This window comes from Centruroides vittatus, unplaced genomic scaffold (genome assembly GCF_030686945.1).
Source record: "Centruroides vittatus isolate TY-2023 unplaced genomic scaffold, ASM3068694v2 contig_93, whole genome shotgun sequence".
Lineage (NCBI taxonomy): Eukaryota > Metazoa > Arthropoda > Arachnida > Scorpiones > Buthidae > Centruroides > Centruroides vittatus.
The window spans coordinates 794,426-804,188 of NW_027122616.1; positions in this window are offsets into that span (position 1 = coordinate 794,426).

Here is a 9,763-nt window from a genome sequence, read left to right on the forward strand (position 1 = left end):
GGCAATTTATCGGTCTGTAGTTTAAATCTTGCAGCCCTATATAGATATCCTTAATGTATTACGGTAGTTACGTTCCGAAAAAGTGACGTGTAATGCGAATTCTGCTATACGAAACAAAGGACTACTGTAAGATATAGTTTACGTTCCAGAAGTTAGCAAAAGCATACAATTCCTTTTCGTTAATAAGAGTAATGTATTCAATAGAGCGATTGATAATTTATATCCAATCAACTTCAATAAACAACCACAATTAAAGGTAGTGAATTATGCGATAATATTAATGTTAGTTAAGTTAGGGCGTTTTCTTATTACAAAGAATTATCGTCCTTTCAGCGTTTCTGTTCATCTCTATCAGAAACATCGGCAACAGTTTCATATTTTTTACCTTTTTCGTAAAAAATTCTTATGGACGACGGAAATAAATGTGTGTTATTAACCGAAAATTTGTTCTAGCGTGCTAGGTTTGTTCAGTTGCGTACCCACAGACTTTATTCTGCCGTTTGTGTTTAAATATCGAGATCCAAAAGTATTTCGCTGGTCATTTTACAAATGATTACTCACATGCTATTAATATTTTTAACTGCATCTTTCTTAAAATTTAGTAAAGTTTATTTAATCTATAAAAAGAAAGCACAGTCACAATCTTAAGGGCTACAGTCTGAAAGCGAGGACGACATCTGGTTGATTGAAAAGTTAAGGCAATTATTTTATTGCCCTCCTCAGGCTTATATTAAAATAAAGCTGACGAAAACACAAAATAATTTGAAAATTTCAATATTCTAAAATAAATGGGCAAATTTTAGACGACACACGGATTTATTTTAATAATAAGTATTCAATATTGATGTTTACATGTAAAAATTATGAAACTTTGTATGTAGAATTTAATATACCGTGTTAGAGCGAAACCGAGACTTGTGCTGCCGGAATTTTCAAATTGCGTTAAAGCGAAACCGTGTTGTATGAAATACCCGTATTTCTATTAGCTTTTTAGTCTGTGTTTCAAATCACTAGGCATGCGACTATTAATTTATAATTTACTTTTTGTAATTTTCATTTAATCAGTTACATAAATTTACGGCTCGTTTTATTGTAATAGAAAATGTTATGATAAAGATAAATTTTTAGTCTTTTCGGATAGTTGATCGTACTTGGTAGAAAAAGAATTAAAAGATAAAAGCATAAATAAAGTGAAAATATTTATGTTAAATTTTAATATAATGGTAAAAACAGCGTAATACATAAAAATTCTGTACATAAAATTGATAAAAACTTTTTACTTGCTATATGAAAATTTAATAGTATTTTTATAATTGCAGCATCAGAATATGGAGAAGGCCGATCTGTAACAGTTACAAATTGTGATGCATCACTTTGCATCTTCGGAGTTAACAATAAACCAGAAATCTTTATATCTTTTTAATCACGTATTAAAATTTTTATTTTATCAATGATCTAATCTAGTTAATTACATGTCTAAAATGGCATAGTTTTGTTGCTATTGGGAATGCTACTTTAAGTGTTTATTGAAGTCTCGGCAGCTTTTTCCTGGATCTCCCTTACTGGTCTGCTGAATTTTTTAAGGCCCAGTATAAAAACTGTATAAAACAAAGTACTTTTGCAAAGGTCATATTTGATATTTTATACGAAAAATACAAGCAGAAATACAACATAGAATTTTTATATATATTTTAATTTATATGGAATACTTACTAAAAAAGGATAAATACAGAACATTATGTAGAAGACACTATATAGATTACAGAAAATAAAATGAATAGAACTACTGAATAGAATGCTTTTCTCAAATAAACAATCAGTTTAACTTTTGATTTTAATATCCACCTGACACACACTCTCCTATGGACACTAAAAAAGTCATTTTAGCAAGCCCGTTATGGGTTTAGCTAGGCTCGCAATGGGTTGGCTGGGTGGAGAGGAATGTAGCCTAACTTATCCAGATTGATCGCCGTTAGAAATTCCAGGTTTTTGAACCGCCTAGATTCAATTTCAGGTCCTCAGATCAGTATGTTTGCTAAGTAATAAAAGGTTTCTGATTTTATATCTAAGCTATTTCGAAACTGCTTTTAAACATACTTTAAAAGTAGATTCGAAATAAAAGTACAGAATAGCAATTCCAAACCTTTCCTTCAATTACGTTTAAAATTGAATTTGAAATTTAATAATACCAAATTGCAGATCAAACATTTAATTTAAGTAACTTAAAGTAAAACTAGTAAGTATTTTTTATTTAACTTTTTAGATTCCCATCAGAAAAATAACTCATATAGATACTGTAATAGAGTAAATACAGATGACTATAACAGTGCCTTTATATAAAAAAAAATGTTACACTTATGTAATGTGATTATAACAGATAAAAATATTTCGCTTTGTTCTTGCAATTAGCAACCATTTTCCTGTTGTGTCTCATTAGTCTTGCCAAGAGCTTTTCTTTCTTTCTCCATCATTTCTTCTACGGCTTTTCGATCATCCAATACAAAAACTTGCCTTATTATAGCTATAAATTACTTCATTAACCTTAGTCCATAATTTTATTTCAAGCAATACCTTAAGAACGACGAATTTTTCCGACAGCTTAACTGTACTGCCTTTACATTGTTAGTTAGGTGAGCATTTACCCATTGCACTAGTATGAAGAATTTGATTATAGAACTTAGTCAAATAAAGAAAATAGCAATAGCCAATGGGTAATCGATAGAACATTTTAAAGTCATTACTCAGAATTATATAAACAACAAGATACCACCTCAAGGCAGAAAACATACCGCAATTAAGACTAAAAACATAGTGGTGGAGTATGGCAAGAAGCTGAAATCAAAATACGAAGAAATTACACGCAATGGAAAAAAGGAGCTGGCATACAAAAGAGACAGTACTATATATCAAATGCTGCTAAATGATGAAGATATCATAGATAGCACCAGAGCACCAGAAGTTTATATCACATCAGTAAAAGATGAAAGATTTGAAAAGGTTTAATTTACATTGGAGCCACAAATAGATCTCCTAGAAGCAGAAGTACAGAACACAAATATGATGCTGAAAGAAAAACAAACAACAGTGCTATTCATATGTGTTTCGTAGCCAGGAATTGAAGCTAAATTGGAGCAAGCAACACTAATTAAAAAGTGTTTATACGAAAGAAGAGTTGTTAGACATACATAAGACAGCCTTGAAGAGAGAGTGTTTTAACATAAGAGATTCGGAATATGTATAGTATGCTTAGAAACTATTTACGATTACCCCGATAAAAGATTATTATAATAACTTCAATTAACTCATGGGATGTTGAAATAAAAATTAAATAGAATACATTAATTGTAAAATTTAATTAGATAAATTTAAATTCGTAAGTGCAAAAATATTTGAAATTTAAATTCAAATCGAATGTAAAATGCAATAGAATTTCGGCTTTTATAAGGGTTCATTTTAAAAATATTTATTTTATTAATCAAAATAAATAACTAAAATTATATGTGGTTCAATCTGTTATGAGAATTTGTTATAACAAAATTTTCATATTTTTGATTATAAAATAGCAAAAGACTTAATTTTGAGGGCCGAGATGAGTTTTATAAAATATTGTACATGGTAACAACAAGTAAAATCTTTATTAAGTCTAACTCCTTGTGAGATATCACTTGATTACTGTGTAACTTTTCATCCCTTTGACTTTTTACAACTAAAATTTAACAGCATCAACGCCTTATATACTGGCTACCGTGCCAAATTTCGTTTCTTTATTCCGGAGATATTGAAGGAAATAAACGTCAACAAACACACATACCTATCCACGGAATTTTTTGCGGTTTTTTTTTTACCTTTTTGCCTACAGAGCAAATTCGCTCGAAACGTGGAGATTTGCATAAAACTTAAAAGGATAAATTTGACAAGACTCCATTACGTTTCCTTGTTACGTAAGCATAACAGCAAAAAAAGTAAAAGTTTAATTGACCCTCTTAAATTTCAACGATACAGTCAAACCTGTTTTTATGCGCTCTTTTTATGTGCGATTTTTATTTGTGCGATTTTTTAATGCGAATTTTTAATTTGTGCGGTTTTTTTTGTGCGATTTTTTATTTGTGCGGTATAGTTAGCGACTAGTCTCGTGCGATTCGTCATGTCTCACGTTGACTTATCATAGCTAAATAAACTTATTATAGCATAAATGCACTTATTATAGTAATATTATTGCATGAATATGCGAAAAATGAAATTATTTACTTTTTATGTCAACAAAACACCACCTGGACAAAAATATGTAAAACAGACAATAGATCAGACGATGCAGTCAAGTTCTGACATCTGTTTTCAATAAATTCTATTTCGTACGGTTTCGAGTTATTTTCTACGTGAGACTTTTTTTATGCGGTCCCTATTCACCGCATAAAAAAAATATTTTTTAAATTGTGTTGCGAAAACTATTTTTTATAGCCCCTCGTGAAGTTTCGTGCGATTTTTTTATGCGTTTTTTTAATGCGGTCCCTATCCCCGCATAAAAACAGGTTTGACTGTATTTGAAAACTTTCAGACATTCCAGAAAAAACGAAAGTAATTACAAGTAGATAATGCACTGAAAATAAATGTAAATGTTACTTTCACATTGTAACTGGAAGTATTTTCAGTTATTCTTCCGGATTACTCGATAAAAACTCAACCGGTAAAGTTATTAAATATTCGAATAAAATAAATAATTAGAAGTAGTTTATAAGGAACGAGCAATTATTTATCGTGACGTCGTCACAATGCCGCCGGGCTACAATTTTTAATCATATTAATTTAAAATATACAGTCTCCACGTCAACTCAGTAGTGGCTTGTCCTTGTACATCATACTTTTGCTTTGACAGTAGAGTCGTACCAGTCATCTATTAATTGCATTCAGGGAAAAAGGTTTGAATCGAAATAACGTAACTTCTGGTTTGATTCGAAAGTTCATTTATTGTTCTTCGGCTTCTATATGTTCTCTTGACGTTTATGTTCTAATCACGATCTCGAGATTACGGAACGACAGCCAGATGGTCGACAGTGGGAATTTATGAATGTACAATTTTTTATATTCATTAAACAACTTTCTTTTATAGCGCTCGTTTGTTCTAGGTGAGTGTCTTAAAATTACTATTTTTCATATTTACTTTGAGTTGTAAGAACAATTAATGATTTTTAAGGCGATTGTGTTTATGTTTGTTCGTATATTTCAGGTACAGAAACGTCATTTTTTAAGAACTTACGACCTCATAGTTTCATAGAGTAAAAGAAACCTCCTTTAAATATTAAAAAAGTTCATTCTAATATGTAAAAAATAATTTATTTAAAGTAATAATTAAAAAACTTGCTCATTAAAAGTGATATAAATTTTAAAATTAAATATACTCAAACTAAATAATTGATTATATTTCGATTATTTTCGAAACATATTTTGTTTGAATTTGCTTTGAGTGTGAGAAGGATTGAATATTTACAGAAATTATTGTATTGTTTGAAAATAAAATTCAGACTTATTACGAGGAAAGTTAAAAAAATAAATTTTACTTTTACGAAAGTAAAGGTGAAATAAGGATTTTCAATTTAATAGGATACTTGTTTGCGAAGTAGAAATTGTCAAAACAATCAAGAAAAGATTGGAAAGTAAAAGTAATTAACTTGCAATTGATTCCTTATCAGTTTCTTATTTTTCTTTGATGTTTAGTAATGACCTCGTCTTTATTTATTGCCAATTGTCATTTGAAATTCTACTTGAATGAGTACGAACAATCAATCAATAATAGAGGAAATTTCCATTCACCAAAACTATTTTTCTAAATTGCTGGGTAGAAAATGAATTTAAAAATAATACGCGACAATAAATGACTTTTATTCTTACCAATTTCCTCATTGCACATGTATTTTACCAGAAATTTGTCTTATTATACTTAAACATTGGCATAGAATTGCAATATAAACGCATTTCAGTAAAATTTACTTTTACAGTAGAGCGTCGATAAGTGGAACCAATTGGGGACTGGGGTTTTTCCAGTTAATGATTTGTTCCAGTTTCCGACTTTGTACGAAAAAATACATTAACCTGTCCGATGTTCAAATTTTTCTCCGTTGCGTGTCGCTTCCTGTTGAATTTTTCTCCGTTGCGTATCGCTTCCTGTTGAATTTTTTTCCGTTGCGTGTCGCTTCGTGTTGAATTTTCGTCGATTTTAAGCCTAACGAAAATTTTTATAATAATCATCGAGGCTATCGTATCGTTAAAAATTATTTCTGCATTTTGTACAAACAAAATAAATATATTAAAGAATATAAAAAACATGAAAATTATACTTTAGAAGTAAATTTAGTATCAAAAACATTCGATTTAGCACGACACAGTCCGACTGAAAATCGTTCCACTTTCCGGCCATTCCACTTACCGACGTTTCACTTATCGACGCTCTACTGTATATGAATCATCATATGACTTGAATGAAATCAAGTCATACAATGAATCATTATATGACTTCATCTTGACAAAAGTAAAGGTCGTAGACAAAAGCATGAAATTATTTTGCCATTTCAAATAATACATTTTTATAAAAACTAAACTATAAGCGTGGTTAACGATGTATTTTCCTCACCGACTTAATGAGAATGGGAGAATCACTTTCACTTTCGTGGTTCTGATACAATTGAATTGTAGGAAAATTTTTTTATTTTGTGAAATTTTATTAAACGACTATTTAAAACAGAAAATTTCTAAAACGTAAAAATTTTTAAATTACAAAATGATTTTAAAAGTAAAAAAGAAATAAAATTTAAAGTAAAATACCATCACTCAGTAACAGAACTGGTTATGTCGCATGTCACGTGACGTATTGCGATTCCTTTAGTTTTATTATTTCATACAACGATCAATACGAACAAGGAAAAATAATAAAGTGAAGGTTATTATTGAACTTTGGTGACTTTGAAACAGGTTAATATTTATTAAATATCGTCTTAATAATATCGTATAAAGTTTCGGATGTATTTAAGTATGATGGAGGTATTAATAATTTGAGCTATTTTCTGTCAATCACGTGGTAGTAGTACTGGCATATAATCAGACAATAACGTTACTGTTTTACTTAGCGTGTTTAATCATTTCATCCACTCGGCCAGTGGTGTGCACTAAGAGCGTTAATAGAATCAAAATGTACTCTAAGTACTTAAAATTCTCGAATAAATCTTCGAAAATCGATAAAAATAATAGTGTCACTCCCGGTTGCTGTGGTCTGATATTTCCATTCTTTGACTGGCAGTCTATAGATCACGTGCTATAAAACTCTGTGTCTTATTGGCATTTGTCCATGCCTATTCTTTTTATAGTAATATATAGAGAATTGTTACGTACCATTTTGAAAAGTGCTGGGCACAACGTATATTAATCATGTTTCTGTCAACTTTTCAATTTTTTTTATGTTTAGTTATTGTTTGTCTTGTGTTGATTTATACACTAGTGAAGAAATGGAGAAACAGAAAACAAGAAAATGATTCGAGTTTAATATCGGATCGAAAGACTTCATTTTTGTCTAGAAGTAAGTAAATGTTTGAAAGTTTTCATTATTATTTTTTAAGAAATTATTACTTTAAGAAGAAATTTCTTTTAAAAACAGATTTTATAACAAAATTCAATTAACAAAATTTTAATTGAATAACAATCGACAATATTAAAAAAAAAACAAAAAAAACGAATTTTGTTTATAAACAATTTTTGCTTATAACGGAAATTTACTTTTACTTTCCCAGCTCTATTATATATAACATCTATGTGGAGTCAAAAATTGACTTTACAAGATTTTTACACTTTTCGACTCGGCGCTCATTGAAGCATCGATAAATGCAAAAACATTTCGGTTCGTTTTTCGTATGTTCGGACTTTAGTGTGTGTGCGTGTCTGGGTGGAATTTTGCTCATTAGATTTGAAGCTTAATAACTCCAGTGTTTTTATCAAAAATTTCTGAAATTTTGGTTTGGTTTGTGTTTGGTGAATTTATGCTGTTAAATTTAGGTGGTTACAGGTCGAGTGTACGAAGAGATAGAACGTCGTTTGTCATATCTGGCATAATGGACTTTATGGTCGAACTTAATGAAGGTTTTATTCGTTAACATTTCAAATTTTTTTAAGAAACATATCTCTACCTTCATAGAAAGCTTTTTGCCATTTAATAATAATTAAAGATATGTTATTTTTTATAAAACGTTTTATATCATAAAAGATGGCGCCAAATGAAGTTTTTAATGTTGCTAGAAAAGTTAAGCAACTGGTTGCATGAGTTTTAATGTTCGGTTCGAATTTCTAATGCTTAATTTACCATTTTATTTTAGTAATTCCAATGCATCTGAGAATTATCTGCATAAAAGTATTTCATATATTCTTATTTTTTAAAGTATTAATAATATTAGGTTTGTTTTCTTAGGATTAAAAGCAATTTTTATTGTATAGAGATTTGAGACGTGTTTTCATACTTGAAAATACGAAAATTTTTTTCTGATATATTAATTTTTCTGTTGGTTTCATGAAATGGAACAGAATTTTAGATTTATTCAAACTAGAAACCGTATTTTATTTTTAAATATAGTTTATTTTTTATTTGGTTAATGGTTTAACTCTGTAGTTGAATTTCTCTATGTAGTATGTTGTGCAATTAGCTATTTTTGCGATACTGTATTCAGATTTTCGTTTGTCATTATATTTTAGTATTGTTTAATTGTTACCAGTCACCATTCTCTTTCTTTAGGCTTGTTTTTTTCACTGACAGATATGAAATAGTCATTAGTGCAATGGCAGCAGCACGAATTGTTGTCTGAGAGTTGTCTATTTAATAGATCTCGTACGAAGATTTTTCATTATCACGATAAGCAGATGATCGGCACATACTGTTGGACTTGTAATAAATATTGGCCTTTGTTGAATACCAAACATTTGGATGCACTTTAGTAAAATTTGTAACTGACTTGTCAGTTAATTGGTTTTTACTTTCTTTATTTTCTAACATCACAATTATGCGCATTTGACGTAAATAAAGTAGTAATAAATCATAGGGATTTTAATTTCTTCAAATCCGAACATTCAAACCGCTACAAAATTTCAGCGAATTCTGCCAGTTTTCAAAGAAATTTTTATTCTTAATATTCTCGTTTCATTTACATTACAGTGTCTTTATAACGATATATTTATTATTAGTCTTCATATGTTATTGTGAAGCAGTGCATCTTGTTATTTATATGGAATATCATATTCGTATGAGAATGAAACGGGCAAGCATTCTTGTGGCAGCCACTTAAATTAACAAATAGAGAAACACGTTGTGATAATTAACGATTCTACCGATTTTAACGAAATTTTTCATATTAATTGAATTAACGAATTGTGACCGAGGCCGAAGTTTTAAATTTAACTTTGACTGGTACATATAGGAAGTTAAATGCTATTTCCATGTTACGTGTAAGAGAAAATTTTGCTTTATAATAAAGCAAAAAAATAGCGGGCGTTGACCCATGTTCGAAATACGATAAAACACATGCAAATTTTTTTGAACACAAATGTTTTTATAAGTTTTTTCCAAAATTTATTTATCTAGTATATACATTAATTAATTTATAACTCCTTAACGTATTCTCCCCTGCACAACGTTTATTATGCAATTTAAAGCAGTATCAGAACGAGGGGAAAAAGATACTTCTTATGCAGAGTGGAATTAGCAAGCCGTTGCTGCGCTTCAATCAGAAACAAA